The sequence below is a fragment of the Pinus tabuliformis genome, chromosome 3_2 (genome assembly GCF_031772625.1).
Source record: "Pinus tabuliformis cultivar Carrire ecotype Pingquan chromosome 3_2, CPIR1, whole genome shotgun sequence".
NCBI classification, from domain to species: Eukaryota; Viridiplantae; Streptophyta; class Pinopsida; order Pinales; family Pinaceae; genus Pinus; species Pinus tabuliformis.
The window spans coordinates 1,174,727,720-1,174,741,360 of NC_142302.1; the positions used below are offsets into that span (position 1 = coordinate 1,174,727,720).

The window sequence follows — 13,641 nt, forward strand, 5'->3', positions numbered from 1 at the left end:
TCATCGTGATGCCGCCTTGGCTAACGAAGTGCATAAGAAATGAGTCAAAGTGCAATTTGACAAGAATGTCAAACCCCGCATTTTCTTAGAAGGTGACCTAGTCTTACTCTATGATCAGGAATCTGATAAATTGGGAGGAGGTAAGTTCCAGTCTTTGTGGATGGGTCCCTATATTGTTAAGTGTGTATTAGCAAAAGGAGCCTACGAGCTAGTAGATTATGACGGGATTCCACTGTCACAACCCTGAAACGGGTTGTACCTTAAGCGTTACTATGCTTGACTCAGCATGGTAACCTCTTCATATGCTTTTGTTACATTTTTGTTTTCGTTAAGAGTGATCGTTTTGGTTAGGTAATCCACTTTTTCATTTTGTTGCAGATGTCGAACCCATTGGAATCATTTGTTGGATATGCCGACGGGGCGAGTCGTAGTATGCGGAACCTATCTTCTGCAGCTTGGGTCATATTTGATCCAAGCGGTGAGTTAGTGAGTTTCAGAGGGGTTTGTATTGGTCAATCAACGAACAACATCGCTGAATATAGTGCATTGATAGAACTCCTCTCTGATGCCATCATGCATGGCATACGCCGACTTGTCATCAGGCTAGACTCACAGCTCGTCATTCTACAACTTACAGGCATCTATTCCGTTCAGAATCCAGCTATCTATTGTATGTTCCTAAGGGTCAAGATTTTGGAAAGGAAATTCAATTCTATTCAATATCAAGATATTTCTAGAAATTTAAACACATTAACCTATTCATTAGAAAATTATGTGTTAGATAGACATTTGCGACATTTGTAAAAGAAAAGCATTTTATCAATAAACTGCATCAGGATAATATAACTTAACCAAAATGAAGCTCCAAAAATAAAAAAATATATATAATCGTTTATAGTTTGTACATAGTGTTCTGTGTCCAGGATAAAATCGGTCATATGACCCAAAAACTCAAAATGTAGGGGGGCACCCTAATCTAATGGTGCTCGTGATAACTAGTCACCACCTGTGCAATCATGCGTAAGAGCCTGGTCCATCAGCTCAACATGCCAGTGGTATGGCGCTATAATCTCAGAGGCAGCTCATCGGTCCTCACATCCGGAATACCAAGGGTGAGACCCTTGATCTGATCCTGCAACATTGCAAGGGTCTCGGATACATCCAGTTTGCGAAGAATGGCCCTCCCTACAGCCTCTCCTACTGGAACGGCAGCTGCTCCTCTCAAACGTGCTGCTGGTTGCACTGGCCAAATATCTGCATAATCACATGAGTTTTGATTAGTCTTGATAAACATTTGAAAAATCACAAGAACATTATGAAAATGATAAACAGAGATATGGTCAGAGATTTTTGCCTATGACACCCCACTGCTCGCTAGCCAGTAGCACCAAATCCGGGTCACCCCGGAAATCCATCCCAGCATATGGATACTCGGCATAAACCATCTGCTGACGGTTGAACCACTTGAAGAAGGCATCATAGAATGAAACCTACAATTGACCAGCATGTCTGGCCATAAGGTCAACCCATCTCTGCATCCATGGCTCAGTGGGTGGTGGTAGGCCAAGTGAAATGTATTGTGGCTGCATCAGTGGGATCTTCTCCAAGGCAAAAGTGGTTAGAATAGAACCATAGCCAAAGTTCTTGGATCTTCCGTTTTTCACCTTGGTAAGTTGTTCTTTGATAACTGGAAGTACCGCATCACATTAGTTGAATACCTTGGGTTCGAGACATTCCAAGGCGTACTGCATATAGGACCTATTGGCCAAGTGAAGGGCCGCGCTACCAGCCAATCTAGCAAAGGTGAAAAAAATAGTCCTCAAAGGCCAGTCAGTGACATCTCGGATACTGATCTTACCGTCCATGCTTGGCTGAGATCCTTCCCTACAGTATCGGCGAATATAATCCCTCACGGATTCACCCCCATGGGCAGAACTTGATAGTGAGAGAGGAGCACCACGCCTCGATAAACCGGTCAAAAAGTAGATGTCCTAAACAATCATGGGGATGGATTTGCCTCTTATCTGGAACACTGGGTTGGTAGGATCCCATGCATCGAGGAAATATTGCAACAAGTTGATTTGTTGCCTCATGCTAGAAATGTGGAAGAACTTGAGCAAGCCACAGTTCCGCAATGTAGTTACTGTACCCGGATAATGTAGGGAAACCAGGTCCTCTTCTTCATGCTCACGTTCACGCCATGTAACATCCATTTTTCTTCGATGAATCTCTGAAAAACAAACAAGAGAAGAATCAGGGTCCTGATTTGGCAAAAAAGGCAAAATTTCCATGAAAAATCAGTGCAAAAGTTTTCCTCCTTGTGCCCATCACACCCTATATGTGTACTCGACGCGATGCATACATTCTGGCCAGTAGCTAGCTTAAGATGCATCGCACCTTTCGATATACACTAAGTGCGATGGGGGAAGAACGAAATGTTCAAACCCTAGGGGCCCAAAAAGCAAGAAAACATGCTCGGAATCCAAAAAGGAAAGAATGTAATGGAAGAGCTCAAGTTTAGCTCCTACCTAGTCTAGACAGTGCCAAAAATCATCCACAGAATCTCCCAGAATCAGCTGGTGAAAATCAAAGGGGAAAACACCTCCAGAGCTCCAATAGTCACAACTCCAAATGAAATGGTAAAATGAGGGGTAAAAAACTATTTTTAAGTTACCTTTCACGTAATTTAAGTAGGGAATTGGTTTCTTAACTCATTTTTCAAGCATATGTCCTCATTTCTAATCAGTTTGATGGAGCAATTGAACAGGTAGTACGACCGTCAAAAGAACATAGTGTTAACGGTGAATCCAAAATCAATGACCATTATCATGAGCGGTTTTACGTGAAGTTCAAGCTCGTTAAAAATTAAACCTAGCAATGAGCATATGTTCCACCAGAGTTTAAGCTCATTAAAAAATAAACCCACCTCCGGTAAATAACCATTGTGAATGCATTATCATCAGCTTTTGAGCCTTGGTCGTGTTCTTACCATCACCTCCACTCTGTTGTTGTCGATCATTCGCCTCCATTTGATTGTTTACCCCTTTTGAGGAACAATTGCGATGAGTGATCCTATTAGCCACCTTTTTACACTACCGTGATTGGAAAGTTCCAAACCTTACTTGGAACCAGCTACTATCTGAAAACATCACTCGTTCCTCAAAAAATGAGTCTCTTTTAAGCTCTTTTCATTTGACTCATAAAATATGAAAAGATTGCCGAGCAATTGGCCTCTCCAGCGCATTAAAGTGATTGGAAGTGCTATCCCTCCTCTAGATTTTAATATTTTTGGACCTGAGGGATTATTACACAAAAAGATCGAGCGTTTGTCTTGTTCGGCTCATTAAAACTATCGAAAAGTCATCCCTTTCGTATTGTTTTATACTTTTTCGGGACTTAAGGGATTATATTACGAAAAAGGAATATTGGAGTCTTCTTTCCATCTCTTTTCAAACTCTCTAAAATTGAAAAGGACCGAGTTATCCTTGTTGTTAAACTCGTTAAAACAATAGCGAAAAACTTGTCCATTCAAACAAGAGCGAGTTTCATTGTTGCTAGGCTTGTTAAAACATAGCAACGGGTTTGCCCGAAGGGAAAATTATAGAACAAGCATATGTTATCCTCCTCAAGCTTGACAAAAATAAAGAGGTACTAGTCAGAAATGACTGGGGAAAACTGGGAAGAAAACTTAAAGAAACTTTATTGGTAGCAGGTCGCTCTTGAACATGACACTTTCACTCCATCACCATGATTGAGTCGGGTTGGGTTATTCCGTTCACCGGTCATATCATCATTGGTCCACCGTACCATCTACTTTTGGGGTTAACGCTACCAATCCATTTCAGTGTCGTCGATATGTTCAAGAGAAGTCGCTCAGAGAATTCACCTACCCATCTTGTGTCTCATCCGCTACAATACCTTCACGCTTCATTCTTTCATGACCACCACCCTGAACCTTGTATCATCAGATCGTTTTCACCTCTACAAAATCATTTGCTTCGTTCTGTGTCATAGATGTGGGATCCATTAATGCCCTCCTATGATGGGTCACTTCTTGTCAACATCAACTCATTATCCAAGAAGCTAACCTAGTGACAACCCTTCCAGTACTTTGAAGCTTGCATGCCTCAATGGCAAGTTTCTCACTTCTGGTGAAAGGTTTACACTAATGGCCTTCGACCAAAAGATTTTGTGTGGTGTTCGACATAAACTCATGTATTCACACCACGTGAATTGTACTGCAGTACCTTGAGGGTCATCATCATTATTGGTGATTCCTCTCGCACCTGTTAACAGCTCACATCATTGGCTGGTAATCAGGCGATGTCCTTCCATGTTCGACATCAAAACATCTTTTCACATGGATCGACTTGTATGTTCAGGCGAAGATTGAACGAGTTTTTTGAAGACCCCGGATCTAGTTTCATCCATCTGGGCTACGATACATTCAAGAAAATAAAGACATCAAATGTACATCATTGTTGCACAGATAATCATCCAAACTAAGGGATGATGGCTCTACTAGAATCATCGGTCTGCACACAGACAGTTGTCTGTCCTATGTACATGAAAATGAATTTATCAAAGCTGAGCATGGGAATGCCCACCTTAGCTAGATCATGAAAATATTATGAAGATAATGTATTGTATTGTATCTTATTACAGGTCACCTCCCAGTGCGAAAAACCTTGGATCCTCATTATAAAGCATTTCACCTGACATCAAAAGATTTACGACCTCATGCTTTAGGGGGCAACTGTTATAGACATATTTGGGCACTACAACCCCAATCACATATGTCCATAAACCAAGGGCTTCTAAGTCCCTAAAAGTGTCGTTTCATACCCTAAAGGAGCAAGGTCAGCTGATTACATCATCTCCTAGAATTTTTCCATGAAAAACCACTCAGAACTGGTCAAAACAGGACCATATAGACTGCCTAGTGCAAAGGGTGTGATGCATCTCACCTGCCACATGCAAAAAGTGCGATGCATACTAGAAGGCCCTTCTGTAGGGTGCAATGAGTGAGAGTAGACAAATGGCACAAGCATTTTGCTAAGTGGAGAACCTGAGAATCTTCTAGAAGCTGCTCATTTGACACTTGCCTCCCTGAGTTCGCCCAAGGATGAGTAAGAGATCATGAAATCTCCAAGTGGAACCAAGAACTATCAGAGAGATGACACTAATCAAAATCCTAGAAGCTGACTCACCCCCCTGCAAATATCTATAAATGGATCCCTCATCCCAGAGATCCAAAGGTTGGAATTTGGTAATTTGCAAAGAGGTGTTGTTGGTTTCTCTTTGAAGACATTGTTGGGTGATCTTGCTTTGTGTGAGGTGAAGAGGGCTTTCAAGCTGGGAGGATGGCGCTGGGTCAGACCAAGTGGTTGTAATCCTCTCTTCTACTACTTTTACTAATAAAGCTATTTGAGTTTTCCTCCATATTCTTGTGTATCTCTGAATATTGTGTTGATATATGCATTTGTATGGTCAATATATATCTGATCCTATATTGTTTAGAGTGAAAGATCTCTCTACTTTGATGGTATTATGCTACTGTGAATCTACAGGTGCTCTTTGAAGCTGGACAAGTAAGGAAGCAGTGGTGAGATTCTGTCAAAAGGGAAAGGAAACAAGCAAAGAGCCAAGCGGAAGACTGAGGTTGGTACTCTCTGCTTCTTTCTCATCTCTCTCTCATAAAGGAAAAACAAGTGACTTTAATCTGTTTGTTTGTAAGATAGCTACTCGTCTTAGTGGGACTAGCAGCTCTGAATAGACACTAGATTTCCTGATAACATGATCCATCTGCAATATTCACTTTTAAGCATTCGAGACCCTCTGATTCTCTCTGAGAGGTAGATTGTGCATGCTCAGTAGCTAGCAAGCTGAAATTTCTTTACAGATGCAATTGTCACTCATCCTTGAAAAGTCAAACTCCAGCATTGAAGTTGTTCATGCCACCTTGGGGCTTTTTTCTTCAAGATCAATGTATCATCTTTCAAGTTCCCACTATTGAGAGGCCTAGAAAAAGCACTACTTTCACTAAAGACTGACTTGGAGTGAAAGCAACGTAAAGATGTTAGAGGCTCCACTAGAGTACTTGATGGATTTTCAACAGTTGAAGTGTTCATTCCTACTTCTATGGTTGATGTTGGGATAGAATGCATGGTACTTTTCATTCGCCTTGGACCCCTTGACCTCAAACCATCCAATTCATAGGCAATGTGAGAAACATTATAGTTACTAGCCTTATCCTGACTCTTGTAGAAACCCCCCTTGGCTACAGAAGTCCTCAATCCTGTGTAGATTCAAATGGTAGCAGGAGTTACTATAATAACTATCTTGATATCTTACCTTAAATTCACATAAACTGGTGTTTGCCATGTTCTCAATTCTTTGTAAATTATGATCAAGTGACATTGGGAAATTCTTTCCTATTACTTCCCAGTTACTCTAAAATCAAACTTGAGATAAAAACACCATACAAGATAAATGCATCTTCTGATTTAAGCTCTCTTTTAATGGGAATTTGTTTAACTCATTTGCACTTTTCTTGATCTCTTATGCTGTAGTTTAGCCTTCATTCAATATAGCAGTTTTAATCATTGCAGAAACCACAAATTACAACAGTTTTGTTTTATGCATGTGAAGCATATTGTGTTTCCTAATACTTGGCTCATGGTGCATTTGTAGAATGCCTTCTTACTAATGGGCCAACAATAGTTGCTTCAATGCAGGGAAATATTCTTCTTGTGTACCCCTGAATTCTGGGGTGAATACAAGGATGTTGAGCATTCATGGGTTACATACATTGTCAATTTTAATGAAATTATTAATGGTGTTGATGTAAAAGTAATTTTTGCTCATGGTGGGACTGCTGCAAGTACTCCTCACATCTGTTGGTTTGTGTGGTTTCTATTTTGAGATGGGGCTTGAGCTACTCTTTGCCATTAGATTGCATTGTCCTGATGGTCTATGTGAGCATGTCAATGTGCCTTTATTTCTCATCTTCCAGGTCCAAGTTAGGCATTGAGTCCAGTTTGTTTCTTTCAGATCTAATGTACATTCTAGATCTCACTAGGGGAACTCACGGAGAACCTGAAGTCAGTGGATGCCACTACAAAGTTGAAGGCCCTCAATGATGTGAAGAACCAAATCGACTACCACAAAACATTAATTTTAGTGGTGTTAAAGCCTCCAACATACTCTGATATGTTGGTCTCTTCTGGGTTGTATTGTTTGCTATGTATTTCATTCAGTCACTGACTGCCATTGCCAAGCTTATGGATCCCCAAATCATGTGTAATGCCATATGTAAATGCTGCAGTTTTTATTTTTATTTGTTTAGTGTATAGTCAGAATGTCTCTTACAAGTACTCTTTCTCCTTGGGCCCTTGTTCCGTTAACTGTTCTTTTCTTTGTTTCTTCATGTTGTAAGCCAAGAACTACGGCCCTTGTTCTGTTAACTGAAACCATTCTTTTCTCTTTTGCTTCATGTTGTAAGCCAATAACCCTATATGGAAGGAAGCGCAGGAGAAGGAAGTGTACACTTCCTTGGGAATTTCAATTACATGTCATATGTAAATGAAAAGACAACGATTAATGTACTATATTGTATACTTGGTCACAACTATCAAAATTTTCAATCATTTCGAGATCCAAAATAGTTGTGTTTGCTGATTAATGTTTTGTCTTCTATGGTTGTTTTGATGCATTCCCAAATCAAGAAGAGCACAAAAAGCAACAACATTTAACATCCAAATTTATGTTTTTTGGCTAAATAATGGGGCCAAACATTTCATGCTCGTGTTTAAGATCTATCCATACAATATTAGCAGCATTCTTTGATTCTGGTCTACTAAAGAACAAATAGTTGAATATTTTTTTCTTGTTATTCAAATGCTTTGAATGAACTATAAATGTTGGTTAGTTTGCCCTACTCAGTTCATTCATTTTGATGTTCCCATTGGTTTTGTCTTTGAGTATGCTCAAATGGAGACCTAATTCACTCAATAGCAGTAGCAATGCTCCCACCATTGCATAATATGGCCTTCAAGCTTCAATCGGGAAAAAGCAATCTTTTGCCTCCCGGTTAGAGCAGGTTAAACATTGCTTAGTATTACTTTAAACATCCACATAGAACAAGGACTAAGTTACTGCCTCGTAGCCCCTCTGTTAACATTATATTCAACTCCAGAGCACCTTTATTATTAACAACAACAATATTGCATTCCTCAATATAAATATAATATTACTACCAACGACCTCATCAAGCATAACCTTTTGCAACCTTGGTTTTGAAGGACATCTCTTCATCATTTGGTGTCTTTGGTCTTAAGAATTTTGCGACGTTCCATTCATCGCAAGCTTGTTTGGGTTAGATGTAAAGCTCTTACCTCTCGTGAACCTCCAAAATGTTAATATTAATGTAGATGTTCGCACGCTTATACACATGTTAATATTAAATCTTAGTTTAACCTGCAATTCATAATAATATGTAATTAGTATCACGTATAATATTAAATATTAATAAAATATGATTAGCATAATATAGGAAGGTTGTGAGATTATACTTTTTCTCAATTTTATATATTTAAATTTAACATAAAAAAATTATTATTAAAACCCTTTTTTATTTATATAAAAAATTATTATAAAAATATCTAATCAATATATATGTATATAAACATATTCATATTGATTATATAAATTTTTTTAGATATTTTAATAATATTTTTTTATATTAAGTTTTAATAAGAAAATGATATATTTTAATAAATTTTGTAGATATTTTAATAATATTTTTTTATATTAAGTCTTAATAAGAAAATGATATATTTTATTGTATTGAATATTTTAATTTATATTTAAATATAAAGTTTTTATTAGGAAGGTCGATATATATATATATATTATTGTTTATTAAATTTTGAAAATATTTTAATAATATTTTTTCATATTAATTTTTAATAATAAAAGGATATATTTTATTGTATTTAATTTTTTGTTTTATAGTTAAATTTAAAGTTTATATTAAGGGTAGTGTGAGTGGATCGTTAAAGTGTATATTAGAGTAGTGGGAGTGGGTGATTATTTATGATTCACCTGGAAACATTGAAATTAATTTCGGAACCTTGGTATTGATTATTTATGATCCAGGAGGAAACATTGAAATCACCTACTCATGGAACCTTGGTATTGATTATTTATGATCCAGGAGGAAACATTGAAATCACCTACTCATGGAACCTTGGTATCACTACCAACAATCAGGTTGAATCTTACACATGTCTTTTGGGTATCAAATGGGCTTCCTTCTTCAACATGCAAATTCTAACAATTGTGGGAGACTCCAAAAACACCATTCACCATTTGTGTTTGGGCACCAATCCTATTACAACTTCATCTAATTACATATTTTTTTGTATCAAAATCTTGTTCCCTTCTTTCCCTAAGCTCTCTTTCTTTCACACCCCTCAGTCCAATAATTCCCTAGTGGATTTGCATGCAAATAATGCTCTTCTTAAAAAGGTTGGAGTTCAAGTGATCAATGGGTAATGTTCCACTCACCCAATCCCATGATTAGACTCTTAATTAATTTTTGTCACCTACTAATGGGATGTTTTTATATCACTCATTATCATCGAATATGTTTTTATATCACTCATTATCATCGAATCATGTAAAGGCCAATTGTCTCATCACTCCTTATACCTCCTTTAAGTTGTACCTCACTTTATATGCTCTCCCCACACTACATCCCTGATTGTTGTGGGATTTTGCAGATGGGAATTTCTAGGTTATCTATTCACCCAATTATGGCATTGTGTGGGCTCTATCCTAGTGAGCAAAGACCATTATTTTTTCTTTCTAGTGCCATAATCTCCTCATCATTTGTACATATTGCCACCTTTGTCGACTCACTCTTTGTCTTGCTTTGTTTGACCCCTTCTCCCTATAGTCTTGCTCCCTCTTGGTCTACCTTGTCAACATGGTTAAATGTAGCCTCCCATATATTAAGAATGTTTTAGATCAACATGAAGCAGAAATTGCAAAAATTTGTTCCTCCTAACATAGATATTTAATCAACAACTCCAAAATGAAATTGATGCATTAAAAGGTTTTCTATGTGATCTCAACACAGGTCATCACAAAGTTCACGAGTGACATTCCTCTCCCATACCTCAATAAATAAGTTTTTGAAAATACCCCTGTAATGCCAAATCCCACAAGCTCTCGTCTCATTATAAGTCTAATTAATGTTTTTTCTTTAGATTCATATCCTTAGAGTTTTCTTGTATTCCTAATCACTTATATTGTAATTTTTTTAAATTTATTTAATCTCTATTACTTAGAACACATTGTGGAATTCAAAAAGTCCATTACTTGAGTAAGACTTTTGTCAAATAATACTCCTAACTATTATACTTTTGTAACATCCATTAAACTTAGATTTTATTAATATAAATTTACTAGCTCATATATATATATATATATAGACTTACTTTCATTCGATCTAATAATTAATAATTATGAAGATGCGTTTTCTTTTTAAAAAATTTATAAATAAAAAATATATATTTATTATTGAAATATGGCAATATTTATGAAAAAAAGATATTTATTATTTTTAAGCTGAATATGACATTATTTATGAAAACAAAATATCTATGGTTCTTTTATCCCGAATGTGGAAATATTTGTCCAGTTTTTTTTATCCGAATGTGAAAATATTTGTCCTGTGTTTTTATCCCGAATGTGAAAATATTATAAACTGTTTTATTTTTTTATTTATTTGATACATTTATTTTGTGTGAGATTCTTTTTATTTTATTTATATATACACTTATTTTGTGTGAACTTTTTTTCGGATTAATTTGTATTAATTACGCCGTAAGGCGTTTCTCTTTGAAATGAATTGTCCTAGAGGCTGCTGTGTCCTATTGTTGACCGTAGATTTGTGGTGTTAGACGATTGAATGAAGTGTGATCGTTGATCTAACACTGAATGGAACACTGAAAGGTTAATGAAGAAGCGGGACGGACACACCGCCAGCGAGCCATTCGTTTCAGCGGCTCGTTTCGCAGCTGATATGGGCTTGTTATAATCATGGTGCAGCAAACAGAGACCCGAAAAAGATACCCGCAATGTATACTTAACGCAGACCGGCTACCTTGCCCTGTGCAAACCTACCGGTGCATGATCTACACCAAAATGCCCAAAGATCTACCATCCCTGCTGCTTCACCCATATAAATCTCACTATAGCTCGATTTTTATGTCTGTGCTGTCGCGCCCTTTGCTCAAGTGAATGAATTTGTTGCAGGAGTCTCTGTTCAGCTGTGTTCATTTCTTCACTGCAACGCTAATTCCATTTGGAACTCGCAGCTCATCCTCAGTCAGGTCATTTGGCTCCTTTCTTGGGTAAGAAATGTGAGAAATCCGTGGAAATTCCAATCATTGCCTCATTCTTGAAATTGCTTACCTACAATCCATTAGTACGGCATTACAGCACTGCACTGATAGCCGATAAGTTGGTAGTATGTGATTAGTGGGGAAGATTAAATGAAGTCATGGATTATGGAATTTTTTGTGCTAATTTTGCATGTATACATTTCTGAAATTGAAATTGATAGTGATGTTTCTTGTCACAGTTTGGTGTGTGGATTAGTGTGCATTTTATCACAATGAGCTGATATTCTTGGTGGACAGGTTCCCTTGGCACTCGCGGGTAAGTGTTTTAGTTTATAATTGCACATTTATTTTATGTCGATTTAATGGTCCTTTAAAGTCTGATAAATTTGGGGTTACTGGTTCTTTGGGGTTTTAGTATTCTTTCTTCACTATAATACAGTTATTTTTAGGGAAATTAATGAAAAGCAGCATTGCAGTAATCTTTCTTCTCGTTTTGCCTCTGTGGATTGCTCTTCGTACTTTTATTATTAAATTATTATATGGATTGCAGATATGTTTTCGCTTCTCAGACAAAGTTCTACAAGCAAATGCCATTTTCTTTCTCCCTGGTCTGCTGCTGATCGGTGAAGGGTTTCGAGACGGGTAGGACTAAAATAAAATATCTCTCACACAGCCGAAAAAATATTCACTAATGATAATGTGCTTCTTTCGTTTCCTGTAATTCTTACGATTCTTAGTTTAGGGTTATTACACCGTTACAGCTAAAGACTGCTCTCTTTTTTCTCCTGTAATTATTTAGGATTTTAGGGTTAGGTTACTGCACTGAGAGAGCCATTTCTGTACATGGTGGGGCTGGGTTTAGGGTCCATTGAATATCGACATTAGCACAGACTCCTGTAAGACAAGCTTAATATCCATGCTAGGTTGCATATGTTGAGTTCACACAAATTTGAGGTGGTCTATAAGGTCAGGGTGAAGGATTCATCAACACTCGCTGTGTTTATGGGTGAGTGGATTTGAATGCAGTGGCCATGAATTGTAAATATCAGCCTCACGAGGCACCCTTTCACGAAGAGCTACCTAGGCTACCTGTGCCCAATTTCTACTACACTCTCGAGGATATTGTATTTGAGGCTGCAAAGAAGAAAGAAGGATTAACTTGGTCCATTCACCGTCCGACACACATATTTGGCTTCTCTCCTTGGAGCTTGATGAATGTTTTAGGCACACTCTGTGTTTACGCTGCCATTTGCAAACATGAGGGGTTTCCTTTCAAGTACCCAGGGAACATAATTTTGTGGGAACAGTTTATGGATGCATCTGATGCAGAATTGATTACAGAACAAGAAATTTGGGCTGCCACAGATCCTTATGCCAAGAACCAGGCCTTTAATTATGCTAATGGAGACGTGTATAAATGGAAACACCTCTGGGGAATACTCACAGAGAAATTTGATCTGGACCCCTTACCATATGAGGGTGAAGGCTTCAGTTTGGCTGAGGCGATGAAAGACAAAAATCTGGTTTGGGATGCCATTGTCAATGAAAATAAGCTCCACCCAACAAAGATCAAAGAAGTTGGAAACTGGTGGTTTGCAGATTTAATACTAAATCCACCTTGGGGAGTTGTACTTAGCATGAATAAGAGTAAAGATATGGTTTCTTTGGGTTTCGAAACACAGAAACTTCCATGGGGCAATGGATTGACAAAATCAGGTCATCTAATATTGTTCCCTAGGTTTGATCGATCCCATTGTCTTGAATTAAAACCAAGTGGAGGGCTTACTTCACCGTTCATTCAGAACTTGCTTTTGTGATTCAAATTTCAAATTGTGCAGTGGAGGGTTCAGGATAGTTATGCTATATTTTGAAAGTTCTAGTTGGAGGTGTTGATAATAATAGAGCATATTTCCAGAGGAACGTAGTTTTGTAAGGTCGAAGTATAGTTTGTGAGACTGGTTTGAAAATTGCTTGATATTTGGCGTGTTGTAACTTTGAAATGGAATTCCAGAAAGAGCTGAATCTCCAGTCTATTATTTCATCCAATTTTTCAAGCCATTTAGTTCTGTTACTAAAATCGAGCATTGGTAATGGCCATCTTACAGGATCGTTGATGTGTATCGTCTTAATATTTATCAAATTGTGTTGCAAATTCAAGTTGATTCTATTATTTCATCCAATTTTTCAAGCCATTTAGTTCTGGTACTAATATCGAGCATTGAAAATC

General features: G+C 37.5%; 1 pseudogene across 1 annotated transcript; it reads left to right on the forward strand.

Annotated features, from left to right (window-relative positions):
- The first annotated feature begins 11,064 nt into the window (after positions 1 to 11,064).
- Positions 11,065 to 13,354, forward strand: LOC149184913 (3-oxo-Delta(4,5)-steroid 5-beta-reductase pseudogene; annotated as a pseudogene). Its single transcript, XR_016257807.1, has 3 exons — positions 11,065 to 11,423; positions 11,654 to 11,730; positions 11,965 to 13,354. The product of XR_016257807.1 is annotated as a 3-oxo-Delta(4,5)-steroid 5-beta-reductase pseudogene (transcript).
- The last annotated feature ends 287 nt before the right edge of the window (positions 13,355 to 13,641 follow it).